General features: G+C 40.3%; 1 protein-coding gene across 22 annotated transcripts in view; it reads right to left on the bottom strand.

The window, feature by feature from the left end:
- The window catches only part of celf2 (cugbp, Elav-like family member 2), a 183,559-nt gene that overhangs the window by 87,002 nt on the left and 77,613 nt on the right, over positions 1-18,944 (bottom strand). The gene's annotated exons all lie outside the window — the stretch shown is intronic.

Genomic DNA, 18,944 nt, shown 5'->3' with positions numbered 1-18,944 from the left:
GGCCAAGGACACCTTACATCACGTGTGTGTGTGTGTGTGTGTGTGTAAAAAAGTTTACACCCCCCCATTTTCTTGAGCATCAGTGAATGTTTGCGCCTTATATAATAATTGTGTACAAGTCCCTCAGGCCCTGTTAACACTAAATGATCCTCGTTCACACTATGCGACCGAAAACTCATGTCACATGACCATTCATGCCCACTGGGCATGCGCATACAAATGAAAACAGGAAGTTGGGCTTACGTCGCTTGAAATGAGATTTGTTGCAGATTGCGCTGATCATAGCTCGCCTCTTGCTCATGTAGGCAGCTGCACAATAATTGACCGATTAATCGATTAAGAAAATAATAGTTAGTTGCAGCCCTAACTAAACTATAACAACGGTGTAAGCTGTGTTAATTATTAATATTATACCATTATCCGATGGCAAAATGAATGCACATACAATATCTGATTTGATCTCAAACACAAGTTTGGTTTAGATAATGAAGTGGAAAAAACAAAAAAACTCAATACTTCATTTTTCTCATGCGTTCCACTGTGTAGAAACGCTACACACTGCATTCTTCCTGTGCTTTATTTTCCCACGAAAGGGGGCTGAGTATTCTCAGAGACGCAGCGCTTTGAAGAACAACAAATCAATGCAATTGACTAACAAGCACTTTGTTAGGAGCAGCTAACGCAACTTCAGGCTAAACACGGTGACGCACGAGTGTAAACAGGCGATGTGCAGTTTCTCCTCACCGCCTCGTTCAGTCGGCTGAGACCACAAACGGAATTCGTCCATGTCCTCAAAGCTTTAATCCAATTACACGCAGTCCACAGAGAGCCCTGGCACATCCTCAACCAATCAGTGACGAGTATCTCTCACTTTGTCCCGCCCCCTCTGTTCTCCCATGTCTGCTGTCACTCATGTTAATCGATAGCTGAGATTCTTTCTCGCGTGTGTGTATGACCGAATCAGAGAGACAGTACAGAGATTGATAGAGTGATTAAGCAGATTAAACTCATCTAAATGTCAGAAGTGATTACTACACTTAGAGTAAGATTTCACACACACACACACACACACACACACACACACACACACAGAGAATGTCTGCAGGCGAAGTAGCTCCATGACGACAGATGTGTTCCATCACCCCTTAAATTGAATAATCTTAAGTGTCTCTGGTCAATTAGTGTGTGTGTGTGTGTGTGTGTGTGTGTGGACAGCGCATGCCATTATTGAAGAGGGAGCTAAGTCAAGTGGACAAAAGTTAAAGAGGCCATGCTTTGTTATGACTCACAAGTGTGTGTGTGTGTGTATGTGTGTGTGTGTGTGTGTGTGTGTGTGTGTGTGAGCGTGTGTGAATGCCCTAGAATTCACTTTGTATTAACAGCTGTCTCAAATACAGGTGTGAACGGGGTCACATACATGCTGGTAGTCTTGGTGGTTTGGGATATATGTGGCCACATAACATTTGTAGTGTGAACATCACGTCAGCTTCCCGATGCGTCCCAAAGACCAATGTTGATACAAGTAACAGGTGTTATTTTGGAGTTCGTCTGTCCTCAGTTTGAGCGTTTTACAGACATTATATTAATTATATCTTAATATTAAATATCTGGAAACTGGGCACCTGAGTGGCGCGATGGAATCCTCAAATCCTGACAACACCACAACAATCTGTATCCGGGAGTGTCTGGGTGGGAGAGATGGCGTTACTCTGTCAATCAGAGAGCCGCTATTTAATCGTCAGCTCATGTATGCGGAAGAGGGCAGAAAGAGGAAGCTGCCCAAAATGCCACACGACCAGACAAAACAGTGCAAGACGTCTTAGAAAATGTTGTCCTGAATATGGGCTACAGCATTGCTACAGTAAGCTGTGGAGTGCTGGTATTGGTTAGTGTATCTTGGGGGGCTTTGAAGTGATATCAGGTTGCTTTTGACATATTTGGTAACCCTGCTACTGACGAAATGCGATCACGAGTGATCGATGCAAACACATTCGAGACACCATGAAAACATCAAGTAAGAACAGCTTGTGATCAGATCACCCAAGTCTGGATGGAGCCTTGGAGAGAGAGAGAGAGTAAGAAAGAAAGTGGATCCCTCAAATAGCAAAACAGTACAAATCTAATTACAGGAAAGCAATCAGGGCACACAAGGACATCTATGAGAACAAACAACTGCTCAACACACACACACACACACACACACACAAAGGTAGGAGGGAGCCTTCCAGTTCCATTAGTGAATACCTGTGTGTGAAAAGGTCAAAAATGTGTCTGTGTGTGTGCACATATGTGTGTGTGTGCATGCGTATGCACGTGTGTGTGTGAGAAAGGTCAGCGCCCTAAAACTGTCAGTTGCTGCTGAGTTTCAACCTTACCAGTACCCAGCCAAAATTAACTCACTCACTCTGTCTCTCTCTCTCTCTCTCTCTCTCTCTCTCTCTCACACACACACACACACAAAGAAAAACATGTTTATAAGGGAATAATGTTTTATATAATTGCTGTTACTGAGCGAGCGATTGATTATATATATATATATATATATATATATATATATATATATATATATATATATATATATATATATATATATATCTTTAAGCAGAAGGAAGGACACATACACATATACACACACACACACACACACATAGTGAGATCATTGAACACTTTTTACGATGTAGCAGAACGAAGGCGGTGCCTACGTATGTGATTGATGGGGTCACAGAAAGGTCAAACACTGAACTCAGTTGTAGACACATGTTACTATCTTCATGTGTCACTTGTGTTCTTCCTACAACTAAATAATCTTGTACTTAAGTTACGATCAAGTCATTTTAGATCAGATAATAAGATCCGAATCACTGACTGTATTTTCATATTGTTCAGCCGTTACTTTTGGCTCTTCTTGTTTTTAATAGAACACATTTATAGGAAAAATAAGGCAGTTTTCTTCTTACTTTTCTTCATACACACTTGCAACAGGGTGCATGAGTGCACAGATATAATTGATGTTTACTAGGTAAGAATGTGCTCCGTCCTCATTATAAAGTATATGCCGTCCTCATTACACGAAACCTTCTCTCTTTCTCTCACACACACACACACACACACGCACACGCACACACACACACACACAGTCACAGATACACATGAATGAGAAAAGGGACTTGGGCAAAAATAAAAAAGGGAGCAAGAGAGAGAGAACGTATCTGGAGAAGTTGAGCAAACTTTTCCACACACACACACACACACACACACACACACACACACACACACACACACAAACAAAATGAGACCAGACCACCATAACCTCAGCCAGCAGTTAAATAACCACAGCAATCAGAATAGTTTACTATAAAACTTCACTAAAGAGATCACAACACTGAGCTGTGATCCATCACTCAAACACAGTGACATACACACATCACAGGTCTGCTTACAGATTCCCACATAACACATGTTGATATTCAGTTATATTCAGCATGCGTATATGTGTACATGTGTACGTGTGTGTGTATGTGTACGAGTGTGTGTTCCTTCCTGCAATATTACTGATTTACATATCAGCTGGGAAGAAAGAAAAGTTGCAATTATAACAGCAAGTAGAGATGAACTCGAATCTCGGTGTTGATGAAGTGTCACAATACACACTCACACACACACTCATGTACACACTCATCTACTCTGATGTTGCGAATAAACACCTGGTGAAAACTAATTATCTACACATCATGCAATTGGGGCCAATATACATGTGGTGTTAGTGATACACGCACACACACGCACACACACACTAACACACACACACTCACACACACTCACAAACACTCACACACACACAGCCTCACACTCACACTCACACACACTCACTGCTCTCATGACAGAGTTCATTTGCGAGCTGGCAGGAAATTAAAACTCTAAACATGCTGATGACGCACCATTAGGAAGAGCAGCAGTAATAAACAAGCACCTAGAGAGAGAGAGAGAGAGAGAGAGAGAGAGAGAGAGAGAGAGAGTGTACAAGTAATATGAGGGGGGAAAATCATAATCTGTAGGCTGCAGGAGGCACAAGATGTGCCACACAGAGAGAGGAGACACTGTGTGTGTGTTTGTGTGTCTGTGTGTATGTGTGTGTGTGTGTATGTGTTCGGTCATTTGTATGTTTTCTGATCTTGCCTGATACACTATCTGCCATCCCTCAAAGTCTGAAGTTTTCCCCTTCGATCTTACTCTACAGGTTCAGACTATATATGAATGTGTGCGCACAGCATGCAACACATACACACACACCCTTGGTAGTGAAAGTTAAACACAAAGAATTATAACCAAAATCCCATAAACCCAATCTTTGTGTTAGTGTGTCATGGCTGTACGTTGAGAATGTCTAGGATATGTTTGTTAATGAATGATGATGGTGAATGGTTTGATGGGAAATGTTAATGTTTGGTTTTTAATGTTTGATCGAGAATCGTACATGTGATGGAAAATGGTATAGAATAGTGGAATTTGATGGTGAAAACTGATATTTGGTTGGAGAATAGAGGCGTTTGGTTGATGAATGATGATATTTGGTTGAAGAATAGAGGTGTTTGGTTGGAGAATAGAGGTGTTTGGTGGTGAATGATGATATTTGGTTGAAGAATAGAGGTGTTTGGTGGTGAATAATGGTGTTTGGTTGATGAATAGAGGTGTTTGGTGGTGAATGATGATATTTGGTTGAAGAATAGAGATGTTTGGTTGATGAATAGTCCGTAGTGTATGAATGGGTGTGTGAGTGTGTATATGATTGTGCCCTGAGATGGACTGGCACCCTGTCCAGGGTGTACCCCGCCTTGTGCCCGATGCTCCCTGGGATAGGCTCCAGGTTCCGTCGCGACCCTGAAGAAGGAGTAAGCAGTAGAAGATGGATGGATGGATGGATGGATGGTTGATGAATAGAAGTGTTTGGTGGTGAATGATGGTGTTTGGTTGATGAATAGAGGTGTTTGGTGGTGAATGATGGTGTTTGGTTGATGAATAGAGGTGTTTGGTGGTGAATGATGGTGTTTGGTTGATGAATAGAGGTGTTTGGTGGTGAATGATGGTGTTTGGTTGATGAATAGAGGTGTTTGGTGGTGAATGATGGTGTTTGGTTGATGAATAGAGGTGTTTGGTGGTGAATAATGGTGTTTGTTTGGTGGGGAATAGTGGTGTTTGATGGTGAATGATGATATTTAGTTGAAGAAAAGCTCACCTCCCTTTGGCCAAGACTTAATGGGAAACAACAAAGGAAATCATTGATTAACACTAGACCTAATGAAGCAAAGGAGAGTCAATAGACACACACACACAGCTGTCAGTTTTACATAATGGTCCCCTGGCTGCTCCTCTGTGGAGTGCTCTATTTGAAGTAAAGTGACAGAATGTCACAGAAAAGTGTTTGTGTGTGTGTGTGTGTGTGTGTGTGTGTGTGTGTGTGTGTGTGTAGAACTAACGACACACACAGACACAGATTTGGATTTAGAGATAAAAGAGCGATGGCATTTCCCATCCAAATATTTCTAGAAAAAGTTCACAGCATGGCACATTGAATGCGATGTACACACACTATAGTGAATTAGCATTTACTGTTAATTCCCACAATGTATACAATTACTAGCTAACATAAACCACATGCTGGGCAACTTATAAAGCGTGCAAGCAACAACACCCTCCCTAAATAGAGAGCTTTCCTATAATAATGAAAGCTTTAGTTTTTTTGTCTCTCAAATGCTAAAACCATCAGTTGCCATCAATAATCGGTTAAAAGTTTTTATTGAATCGGTTTTGGCAATAAATCAAATGAGCAAACAATTTTAATGATGAACACTTTAGTTCATTCACAAAAACATTGTCTGAAGTATTAGAAATACTGCAAAGTTCAGACTGATGTTCAAACCAATCCAGGTTTACAGGTTTGGAGGAATGCTTGTAAACTTCGCTTACCTTTATCTGTACTCGCTTAATGTAAATTGAAACCTGAAAGTCAACTACACAATCATATCCATAGACACACACTAACCTTCCTCACCAAGGCATGACAGAAAAAAAAGAAGAACTCTACCCACTTAAGGAACTGAGTCTGTGAAAAACATGGCATGTTTATGCCCTATATTAACAACCTGAGTGTACATGTGGATTAGGCATGTTACCATATCAATAGAATACTCCAGAGTATTTCAGCCTAATCTCTACTTACCACATCTGTAGAATATGTGTGATTGCTACAAGCTAGGAATTTAACACATCAACACTCACATATATTGGGACAGATAATAAACGTTTAGGCATACCATATTTTTGTAGAACACTGTAAATGAGGCTGTAAATCTGCTTAATTCTTCCATTCTGAGATGGGAAGAAGGCAGAATGTGCGGTAATGTTGTTACACTGTGTGAAGTGTATCTGTGTAAGACTGATACATAGGGAGTCAATCTTAAAAAGTGTACTAGAGTATAATTTTAAATGTTCTTATCCTAATAACTGTCTGTTTTATAACAGTGATAACGGTCACTGGGGAACAGAATTATGGGATTGTCATTTCCGAGAAGAACCCAGCACAGCTGTGGCGCGTGTGTAATACTGTTCATCCATGTATTACACATTATTTGTGATAAATATCAGTTATTACATCAGGAAGTTGTAACTAAGACCCTTAATTAGCCTAGTTCCTAATCATCAGATCTCATAGCAACTATTTCAGGCTCCTGAATGGTTAGGATTTGATGAAGGGGGTGGAGCCTATGAGGATGCACTTGTGGTTTCTTTTCTATCACTTTACAGAAGACAACACAGCTCCATTAATAGCCAAGCACCAAGTGGACACACACACACACACACACACACACAGGTTTTGGTTAGGTAAACAACACAGAGAGGATTTTGCCCTCAGGTTCAATTTGTCCCACTTTGGGAAAATTAGCCTCAGGACATATTACAGAATCAACTACAGAATCGAGCAACACCAGCTGTTTTCCATGGACACACAGGCTCTCTCTCTCTCTCGCTCTCTCTCTACTGTTTATCTATCTGGTTCTGTTTTGCTTGCTTTCTCTTTCTTCTTGCACACACACACACACAAAACCAAACACAAACATCTGCATTTGTATAAATGAGTCTGAATGGAGAAATGAATACCGTACCCTGATTGGCTAAGACAATAAGTGTTTTGACAGTTCCTCAGTTTCAAAGTGAGTACATATTCAAATCCAAGTGTGTGTTTGTCTGTTTGTGTGTGTGTGTGTTTGAAAATGTCAGAAAGGGAACAGAGTGAAAAAAAATCAGCAAAACAATAAACAGTGATGATGAAAAACAGATGTCTGAAATAGGAGGACAGAGAAAAATTCATGCCCCCCCCCCCCCCCTCTCTCTGTCTCTTTCTCTCTGTCAGTCTCTCTCTCTGTCTGAAGTCAATTCAATTAATTTATTGACAGCTATCAGCAGTTATGTTACATGCCAATGGAGAAATGATCAGAAAGTGTTAATTTCTTGAATATTTGTAAAAGTTCAACATAGACGCCACTGTAGAAACCATCTATAGACTGTCATGATGCTGCCTCTCAACAGATTTTCAACAACATATCAAATTATGCTTAACTTTCAACATGTCCGATTTTTATAGTGTACACATGAGGTGAATTTGAAATTGTGCTAAAACCATGGATGAGTAATAATCTATATAATCTATAATCTATAGGTGACTTACACAACACCAACAGCCACCAACTGGACCTTCCACGCGCACACACATACACACACACACACACACACACACACACTATATATATATATATATATATATATATATATATATATATATATATATATATATATATATATATATATACACACACATACATATATATATACATACATATATATATGTTAATCATTTTAAACTATTAATACAGGATTTTGCACAGAGTTTTTTTGTGATTGCTGCAGCTTTTTCAAAATGAGTTTTTTGTGCTTTTTTTGGAGGAAAACTGCTTGAATTGAATTGCAGTTGTCTTTCGCAGTGATGTTTGTTGGTAAATGAGACCTTTTAGCTGCACTCATGTTCGATGCATGTGAATCGGAAAGGGTTTTGGCTCAATGTGTGTTGTGATAACGTCACATGACGTGTCTTGTGTTTTGCTTGTATTTGCTCATTTGTAAGTCGCTTTGGATAAAAGCGTCTTCTAAATAAATAATTGTAAATGTAAATGTAAATGTAAATGTATTGGCCCAAATCTGCGGACAATCTGTGGTCATTTTGAAAAATTGCAAGCTCCTGCGAATATTGTTGAGTTTCCTTGTTTTTGCGTTCATTTCTGCGATCGCAAAATCATAGAATCCTGGATTGACTGTCTATGGTAACAATACCATGCAAAGCCCATAGACACCAATGGTAACTTCATAAATTCAACAGTTTTTGAATAAAGAAAATTTCCACTCACAGTTGAGCAAGTCAATAAACCTGTTAAAGAATATCTCCGTATCAAAATGCTGAAACAGTTCAACAATGGTGATCTCAGATTTTCAGTCACATTTCACGGTGTTAAAAATGAAGAATCGTGTTAGAAAGGACAACCACTGAACATTCCATGTTACTTATAAAATAAATGATGAAGTCTGAACATTAAACAATGCTGGGTTGTGTTTTCTTGATAAGGGTGGAAAAATACTGTAAATAATACAGCGGTAAACTACCGTATGTCGACACTAACGGGACAAAACCATCAAGGGCCAGTGAAATGCCTGAGATATTTCGCCAGTTCTTAGATGTTCGCCTACGTTTGTTCGCTATCAGTCCTGCAGTATTTTATCCCTCGTTTCAGTCACATGAACAGATCCATAGATGGATGAGGGCTGACGCTTGGTAAGCTGGTCTCTTAGGTGTGCCTGTATTGAGTTTGCACAGGGACAATACCATACCAAACACACACACACACACACACACAGCCTAAAGGCTTATATAAAATCAATCGCTCACACACACACTCCTCTCAGTTTTCCCTTAACAGTGTAGAGAGGCCTCCGAGCCTGCACTACATCACGCACTGCAATAAACCAGTCAGATCCTCTTGCGCAAACTTTTATTGAACCTACACACACACACACACGCACACACACATTTATCTTTCTCTGATTACCCAATCATCAAAGTCCCTGTAGCAAAGAGTCATAGAGTGCTGCATTCTTATATAACTGCTCCATTTACTGACAGATTTAGACACACACACACACACACATGGATTGACACATAAATCTATGTTTTATTCTTTCATAAAATTGAATGGACAGAACTAAACTAAATGTATGCACTCCGCTCAATACGCATCAGTATCTAGACTGTCCAGAAGGGGCGGAGCTTTCACCCTCAGCACCCTGTTACATCATAAGCACTGACACAGTGCAGTTCAGCAGATCAGTTTCAGGGAACAGTTTTTTTTTAAATCCAGCACATCCTTTCACCGAGCCAAACCATTACATAATCAGGTGTGAGAGTTTACAAATGGTGTTACTTTTACTAAGTGTACTTCTGTCTGTGGGAACATTACTATTCCTAGTCTCTACAGGGGGGGGCGTGGTGGCTTAGTGGTTAACACGTTTGCCTCACACCTCCAGCGTTTAAATCCCGACTCCACCCTGTGTGTGTGGAGTTTGCATGCTCTCCCTGTGCAGGGGTTTCCTCCGGGTACTCCGGTTTCCTCCTGCCGTCGAAAAAGGCTGATTGGCATTTCCAAACTGTCCGTAGTGTGTGTATGGGTATGTGAATGCGTGTGCCATTGCGCCCCATCCATGGTGTCCTTTGCCTTGTGCCCAGAGTTCCCTGGGATAGGCTCCAGGCTCCCCGCGACCTTGTGTGGTATAAGCAGTATGGGAAATGGACGGATGGATGGGTGGAAGTCTCTACAGATCACAGAGACAACAATTACAAACATAATTGTATGAGGAATACATAATAGCTTTTAGCGACATATTTATACTGAAGCTTTCGTTTTAAACTGGCTACTTCTTCCTGTGATATTAATAATTTTTTAAACCTCATTTTCTCCCACTATGTAGTTCTCTCCTATCAAACAACTACCAACCAGGAAGAGTAAAGGGTAGCACATGCTTCCTAAAAGACACTAAATCTTCTTGAATTCCTGCCCTTACAATGATGCAGCACAGCTCAACACACTAACTGCCCTCTTCCGCATACATGAGCTCACACACGCTCATGATTGGCTAGTGGTGCTGTGATTGACAGGGCAGAGATTAATGCAATCCCTCCCACCCAGAGAGAATTAAGAGGATATTGATATTTACAGTTATAACCAGTGTTCATAGGTTTATGTCTTATTTTGGGGGGTTACATTACCTGAGTTGTTGTCATGGCGATGAAAAATGATGACTTAGGGCCAGGAAATCAGTGTTTTTGCAGGGGAAAGAAACGGAATGTTCTAGATCAGACACTGGCACCTAATCTGTGATAAAGGGCTATGCGACTGGGGAACTGTGTGTGTGTGTGTGTGTGTGTGTGTGTGTGTAGACTTTAATGAAGGTGCCATCACAGGCAGGAAACGACTCATGGGAGAACGGTGGGGGGCAGAGAGGCAATTAGAAACAGCATCGGTTCAGCAGATTATGAGCTGTGTGTGTGTTTGTGTGTGTGTATGGGTGTGTCTGAGAAAGTGCACAACAAAAGTGTACAACACATACACACACGTTCACATGTCAGAATTAATGTTGTTGCCTTGTACTCACTGAGAACCCAGGAGTTGGAGCACAGCTGTGTTTCATTGTGTGTAAACATAATATTTAGCTCTGTGTGAGGATTCGATGTCCCCAAGATGGTAGAAACACACAACAGTTTAACACTGACAGAATATTGAGTCATAGAGCATTATTTAGCTACTGTAATATTCAGGTTAATGGAAACACCCTACAAAGATGGTAACACAAGTGTGTGTGTGTGTGTGTGTGTGTGTTTGTGTGTGTTCTTGTGCTCTGCAAAGGTTGCTTTATAAACTGGCTACAGAAATAAGAACTTAAAAGTCTCCCATAATCCTGCATTCCGCTCCCTCTAGCTGCAAATAATGAGCTCTCATACTGAAGAGCTGCCTGCGACGAGGAAAACATTTAACGCAGAGAGAGAGAGAGAGGGAGAGAGAGAGAGAGACAGAGAGAGAAGGGGGATGCAGAGAGCGATTATGAGAGCTCTAGGAAGGCAGCAGCAATGAGGCAGAAAATAAAAGTGTGTGCATGTGAGAGAGAGATAGAGAGAGAGAGAGAGAGAGAGAGAGAGATAGAGACAAAAGAGAGAAAGATGTTTTAAAAGCAGAGAATGACAACGAACGGAAGGTGGAGATATAAGTCTATTGAGGCTTTTTAAGGTCGGCCTTGATTTCGGCAAATGGAGAGAATAAATACTACAGAGGAATGTCATAGAGAGAGAGAGAGAGAGAGAGAGAGAGAGAGAGAGAGAGAGAAAGAGAGAGAGAGAGAGAGAGAGAGAGAGAGAGAGAAAGAGAAATTACTGTTGTTATTGTTTACAAATCATATCTCTATGTGTAGTACAATTTTGCCAGAACATATGTCATTCCAATAAAACTATCGTGAATTGAATTGAACTAAATTTGAATAGACCGAATTGAAACGAGAAGACAGGCAGAGAGAGAGAGAGAGAGAGAGAGAGAGAGAGAGAGAGAGAGAGAGACAGAGAGCAAGAGAGAGGGTGGAGAAACACCCAAGGCCAGCGAGTGAGCCGATCAGCATGAGTCATCAGTACATCAGCTGACATACTGTACTCGGATGCAAATTTCACCCAAAGGGATAAAATCATATTTTACTCACATGCTATAAAAAAATAATAGTGCAGTGCAGATGAGAAATAATGAAACACTGGGAGCGTTTTTTTTTTATTTTTTTTAACAGCACTGAAAACAGATACTTCTTGGCCGGCAAACTGGGTTTCATTACAACATTTAAAACCTGTATGTGTGGAATTAAAGACTCTGTGATGTCCAGAGAGAAGTACTGTATATCGCGCTATGAATTAGCAAGAATTAGGGCTGTGCGATATATTGACGTAATATTGATATTGTGATAAATGATTACATGATACACTTTTCTGAGATATCATTAGTATGGTGATGTATTTAAAAAAAAAATGTTTTTAATAATTACAAATTAAATGGTACTGAATGGATGCCATAGATTTGACGTAATGGTCAAGCACCAGAGTATATCTCAGACTTACTAAGTCTCCATCAACCGTCAAGGTCTCTTCACTCTGCAGATGAGCTGTATCTGTCGGTTCCTCGCTCTCGCCTTAAATCTCAAAGTGATACCTAGACATAGACTTTGGAACGAGCTTCCGTTGGCCATAAAATCATCTCCGTCACTCGCGTCTTTTCAGGGGGCCTTAAAAACATATTTATTTTCTCTAGTTTTTAATTAATACATTATGAATTTTACTGTGTAATTTTTTTTTTGTCTTTGTTTGTTTTAAATGCTTGGCTGTTTGCATGTGATAATTTTTATAACTCCATGTGCAGAACTTAACAATATTTTTTTATTTTTCTACTTGTTTTAGTTTGTTAGCTAAACTATATATCATGATATGTGTTGTGTATTGTAGAAATGTCCTCAAGTATCGTGATATGATATTGTTGTCATATTGCCCAGCCCTAGCAATAATAAATATCCCAATCGTTTATCAGTAGTCCTTCTGCAACAAAGTAGAGTTAATCAGGATGGAAAGTTTTTAAGGTGACCCAATTATAGCAACAGAACCCCACAAGAATATACCTCGAACTGACCTACAACATCAAGTGCAGATTTTATATCACGCTACATAATATGGACTTCCTGTCTAAACAGGATCTGCTGCTGCAAATATAAGGAATGTACCAATACCACACTACAGTATGTATATCACCATCACTCTTTTCATTAGCAACTGTTTTACAACAATATGGAAATTTCCCATCGTGTTCAACATTCTATCACAGTCTACGATATAATCTTGAGACTGTGTTAAAAGAATGACATGGTTAAAAAAACGATTCCTCTGTCGAGTATGATGAGAGAGGACTTTTCTTCCCTCCCCGAGGCCGAGAGGGAAAACCTGCCAGCCAGCAAGTAAAAAAAGCACCGACAAACACTCACACTTTAAAGCCTTTCAACAGCACATACTCCTGTGTTTACGTGACCAGAGAGAGCAAGAGAGTGTGAGAGAAATAGAGAGAGAGAGCGAGAGAGAGAGAGAGAGAGATGAAATAGTTGCATCCATACATTAAAATAAAATGTGAAATTCCCAAAAGCAGGAGAAAACACATCAGTGATGCTGTGTGTACGCCAGAAATGTGGAACAGAAAAAAACTAAAGGAGAAAAAAATAAAAATATTTGGAGGATTTTGGAGGAAAACAAAGGGGTTTCAGTGTGTGTGTGTGTGTGTGTGTGTGTGTATGTGTGTGTGTGTGTGTGTCATGGGTCATAGTACGTTCCAGCTAGGCACCTTGTTCTCCAAACATCCACCCCAACCACCCTACACATACACAGATATAGTCCTCCTCCAACTCATCTTATATAGTCCTCCTTTCCCCATCCCTCTATCATTCTGCCACTTCTGGAATGAACCAGCTGTTGTTGGGTGAAGACTTATACTCTCTCTCTCCCTCTCGAACAGATGCAACTGGCGACTCATGCTGTGAAGCGCAAAGTTCATCTTCCCCAGAAGTTACGAGTTAGAACAACTGAAAGCGTGCTCATATTCACAGCAGTAATTGAAGACGAGTCAGTTGGGATGTCTTGCGCATTGAAACTGAGGACCCCGCAAACCTTTTGCGCTCCGTGACATTCGTCTGCAGTTTATTCGAAATCTATTTATATCTGACGATTTAGTTGCAGTATCCTAGCAGCATTCCTTGCGGCAGTAGCCGAAGCAGCCTGACGCTTCTATCTGAGGAGATTCTATCATCGGCTGCCTGAGATGACTAACAAATCATGTAAGCTAGATGGCTGATGTTTGCAGTGTGTGTTAAGGTGATATGTGGGCCAGCCTCAGCCTGTTGCAGTTTTTACAAAAATGTGATTTTATATATATATATATATATATATATATATATATATATATATATATGTATATATATATATATATATATGTATATATATATATATATATATATATATATATATATATATATATATATATATATATATATATATATGTATATATATATATATATATATATATGTATATATGTATATATATATATATATATATATATATATATATAGATATAGATATAGATATATATATAGATATAGATAGATAGATAGATATAAAATCACACACTTTGTAATTTTTCACCTTGAAATGTGTATCTTTACATATTTAAAGGTGTGTAATTGGGGGCTCAGTGGCTTAGGCCCTGGTTACACTAGTGCGTTTTCGTTTAAAACAGTGTTTTAAAATGAAAACGATCCTCGTCCACGCTGGCATTTCCGCTGTGTTTCTGAAACAATCTCCATCTATACTACACGACTGGAAAAGCATGTCACATGACTATTCATGCACACTGGGCATGCGCATACAAGTGTAAACAGGAAGTTGGTTGCTAGTCAATGGCAGGCACAACAAACCAGCGCTCCATGTAGGGCTTACGTCGCTTGAAATAAGATTTGTTGCCGATTGCTCTAATCGTAGCTTACTTCTTGCGCATGTAGGCAGCTGCAGTATTATAAAATACAGAATTTAATTGCACAATGGCTGCTAAGAATGACAACAAAGCCAGCAAAGTTTGCGGTTCAGTCTCCGTGTTGTTGTGTGTACGATCAAGGTAGCGTAATGGTCATATGGTAGGGGCTTGACGAATCAGGAAAGGATACGCAATGATCCAGAAGACCCAATCAGGTGGCGAATGTGGCCGAACCCCCACTTTTGAAGCTCGTTTTCAAAAGTCTTCGTTTTGGTCTGTTTACATTAAAACATGAGCCCAGAGTTTTCAAACTAAAACGGGGTCTTCGGCGTTTCCAAAAGTCTCAGTTTTCGAGGGTCAAAAACACTGGAGTAGTGTAGACGACAGGCGTAACCGTAGCAATAGTTATGCGTTTTAAAATGAAAACGCACTAGTGTAAACAGGGCCTTAGTGGTTAGCACGTTTGCCTCACACCTTTGAGGTTGTGGGATCGAATCTCAACTCTCGTATGTGCAGAGTTCAGATGCTCTCCCCATGTTTCGGGGTTTTCTCCGGGTACTCCGGTTTCCTCCTGCAATCCAAAGACATGTGTTGTAGGCTGATTGGCATTTCCAAATTGTCTATAGTGTGTGAATGTGTGTGTGATTATGTGAATGTGTGAGTACAGAAAATGGATGGATGGATGTATGGATGGATGGATGGAGGTGTGTAATTGGACCTTACTTGACTGTAATTGGACTGCAAAGCTTTAACGGGAAAAGTACTTTCTCAGATAAAAGATGCATACTAAAGCTAGAAAAGATGGTACCACCCCAGCGAAAAGAAATTCAAAATACAGTTTGGTACCTTCTGTACACTTTGATGATCCATAAAGAAACATTTCTCTCTTTCAAACTGTAGCTTTTTTCTTCTTCTTCTTTTTTTTTTTTTATAAAGTGATCGCATTTTCTGGCATTAAAGAATGTCCTGGCATCAGCATTTCACCAGCTGATGGAATCCACCTGAGGTTCAAGATGGCATTGTCAGTTAACTCTTAGCTCTCGAAAGTTTGGATTGGATTCCGCTTCGGATAAAACCATCTGCCAAAAGAGATGCTTGTTTTCTCTAAAAATCTGGCAGAACAAATGTAGAATTTGGTAAATCCTCCTGTCTTGGTCTGTACTGGGTCGTTCTGAATCAATTGCCTTCCATAACCAACACGAAATTACAAATTGATACCAGTCCCAGATCAGTCTGATGCAGAATTACTGAATTATACTAATGACAATCCAGCAGATTGGTCACTTCCCCATCAAGCTGCTTCTCTTTTTATATGATTCTCTTGTAATATGATTTAATTTGATATAAACCTGCTTGCCGTGTGTCCTCCTAATTTATATTAAATTGGGTGAACTGTAACCTCGCCCAAATCTAAGATGAGGTTTAATATACAATAATAAACCTTACACACAATCACATCATTGACCCACACTCCAGGTAAAATCAAGCCTGAGACAAACACTCTGTTCTGGTGGAGTGATGTCATCCAATTTTGAATAAAGCTACTGGAGTCAAAAGACTTAAAAACAAACACACATGTTCAGAGAATTAAAGATAAAAAAAAACAAAACAATAGAAACAAGTTGGAAGTGGCTGTTAAAGTGTACAGAGTGACAGTATAAGTGCTTTTGGAGAGCCAGATGTTGTAAATTCATTGTGTGTGTTTGTGTGTGTGTGTGTGTGTTTGTGTGTGAGATGTTTTCCCTAGCAGAGAGGTGAGCAGCTTATCACACAGTGAAGAGAGAGATTAGCGAGAATTCACTCGCTCTCCAGAAACACATGCCAGGTGGATGCTGGCCCATAACCTTCCTCCTCGGATATGTGTGTGTTGATAAATAGAAAAATAAATGAGTAGATAAATATAAAAATCCACCACAAGAAACGAAAGGAATGATAAAACGATAGATAGAACGATAGATAGTTAGATAGATAGACACTGTTTCTCTAAATATGTCCAAAATGTTATATATTTGCTTCAGAACAACATTTTTTTAATGTTTCCTCTCATTTTAACACAAATTCTTTTGTTCCATAGCTTTAAGTTTCAAGGTGAACTAAGGCCCTTTCCCAAATGTCCCAAAATGTCCCAAACATCATAAACGCTGATGTCTTCTTCCGAGTAGGCACTTTGTTCTACACTTTCCTCGAGCTGTGGACCTGTGAAGTGCAAGTGATCGAGGTTTTAGGGGTGTAAATGTGAACATTTGGGACAGTCCTCAAGACTTCCTTACTTTAGTCTGTCGCTCTTCAATGATACTGGCAAAGAGCTGCTTTCTTTACTTACTGAGGACTTAAACTTCATTTTCCACTAGGAGACAAATGAAGTTCATTAGCATTTTGTTATTGCTTTGAAAGCATTTCCGAAATTTAATTGAAAGTTCTGTGTGTTTACGCAAAATCAGCTGACTTCATGCAGCAGTTTTATCTTGCCCAGCCGTGGTCCTCGCTCACAATCTTAAGGGGTTTAATGTAAGAGAGTGCAGCTTTATCTGCTTTGAATCAGTAAAAGGCACATTGACGGCACTTGTGAGATTCCTTTAGAATTATAAAATGACATGAGGCACTACGGCCTTGCAGACTTTTGTTTAAGAACGTGTGCAAATGAGGCCTGCTAGACTTCAAGTGTGAACATTTAGGACAGGGCCTATATAACCTCCAACTTTCTGCTACAAATCTGCCTTCAAACTTCAAACAAGCAGTGGAACGATACCAAACTGCACTGATGGGAAAAAAATGATTCCAGTTGTCCACATTGGCTGTCCCTATAATGTTACGACATTCAACTACATTCTTCAGTTTTGTTCATTTTTAGCTATTACAGCTGGTCACGTTGTGTCTTGATTCACAATGGGAAGTCTGTGTAACATCAGTAAAGAACTGCACACAGATCATTAATTAGATTAGATAAATCCGATTTTGTGGGAGACAGACTTCCATTGCTTGTTGGCTACATTTGGTATGTAGCTGCAGTTGCAAAGCTAAATAAGCAAAAGACGGCCACTAATAATGTCTTGGCTGATCTGCTGCAGTTGGGACGAGGCTGAAGAAGTGTCCATGATATACAGAGCACTATTGTACTGGCCACTCTTATGAAATCCAGAGAGCCCACAGAGAATGAGAGAGAGAGAGAGAGAGAGAGAGAGAGAGAGAGAGAGAGAGAGATAAACAGATAGAGAAAGAGAGAGAGATAAGCAGATAGAGAGCATGAGATTGATAAACAGATAGAGAACGAGAGATAGAAAGAGAAAGAGAGAGAGAAAGAGAGAGAGCAAGAGCTAGATAAACAGATAGAGAGCACGAGAGATAGAGAGAAAGAGAGAGAACGAAAGAGCGAGAGAGAGAGAGAGAGAGAGAGAGAGAGAGAGAGAGAGAGAGATGGCTTGAACACGGCCCGTCATCCTGTAGTGCTTTAAGGAGAGCAGACAGAAACAGGACACTGACAGTAAACAGCTCGCGCGCACCAAACTCCCATCCTTTGTTCTCGGGCCTGGAACGTAACCGAATTACGCGCGTGCAGTAATCTGATTTCAACACGTAGCCAATCAAATTCGGAACAACCTCGATACAGAGAGGGAGAGAGACACTAAGTGAGTGAAAGAAACAGCGAGAGAGGGTGTGCATTCCTGTGCTTTACAGTGAGGGCGCGTGTTTGTCTCCTCCCCAAAGCCGTGCACTGTGCACGAGCCATAAGGGTCACATGCTTGTCATGAACTCTCCCACAGCCCAACACTGCAGGATCACACGTGTACAAAAAAAAACGTGTAACGTCCTGGTTATATACACTGCAAGAGTTCACTATAACTATACAGTGTGCATTTTTGCATAGAAATATGCCTAAGCAAGCTTCCAGCCAAATGGGCGGAGCCACTTAATCACGTTGCTTGCGGGTTAACGCTGCACGCGCGCTTATCCGGACAGCATGTGTTAACGTACTTACAAAGAATAGAAGAGAGCATAAATGCACAGTAGAGCTTAGAGCTGCCTTCATTTATAGCCCCAACAACAACAACAAAACACACACACACACACACACACACGTCGCGCCCAATGCAGTTCCGCACTCGAGCCTAAACCCCGGACCGTCCGAGCGCGAGATGCAGTGAACGCCTCATAAAGCGGATAAGATCCCCGACATCCACCTCTGCACTGATTACGATCCGCTCTAATGGCGCTGAGATCCAGCAATGCACGTGCTTGGAAAAAGAAAATTCACA

The sequence above is a fragment of the Ictalurus punctatus genome, chromosome 19 (assembly GCF_001660625.3).
Source record: "Ictalurus punctatus breed USDA103 chromosome 19, Coco_2.0, whole genome shotgun sequence".
In the NCBI taxonomy this organism is placed as follows: Eukaryota; Metazoa; Chordata; class Actinopteri; order Siluriformes; family Ictaluridae; genus Ictalurus; species Ictalurus punctatus.
Note: the sequence above shows the minus strand (reverse complement) of the source record. Positions and strands in the feature narration are given on the sequence as shown.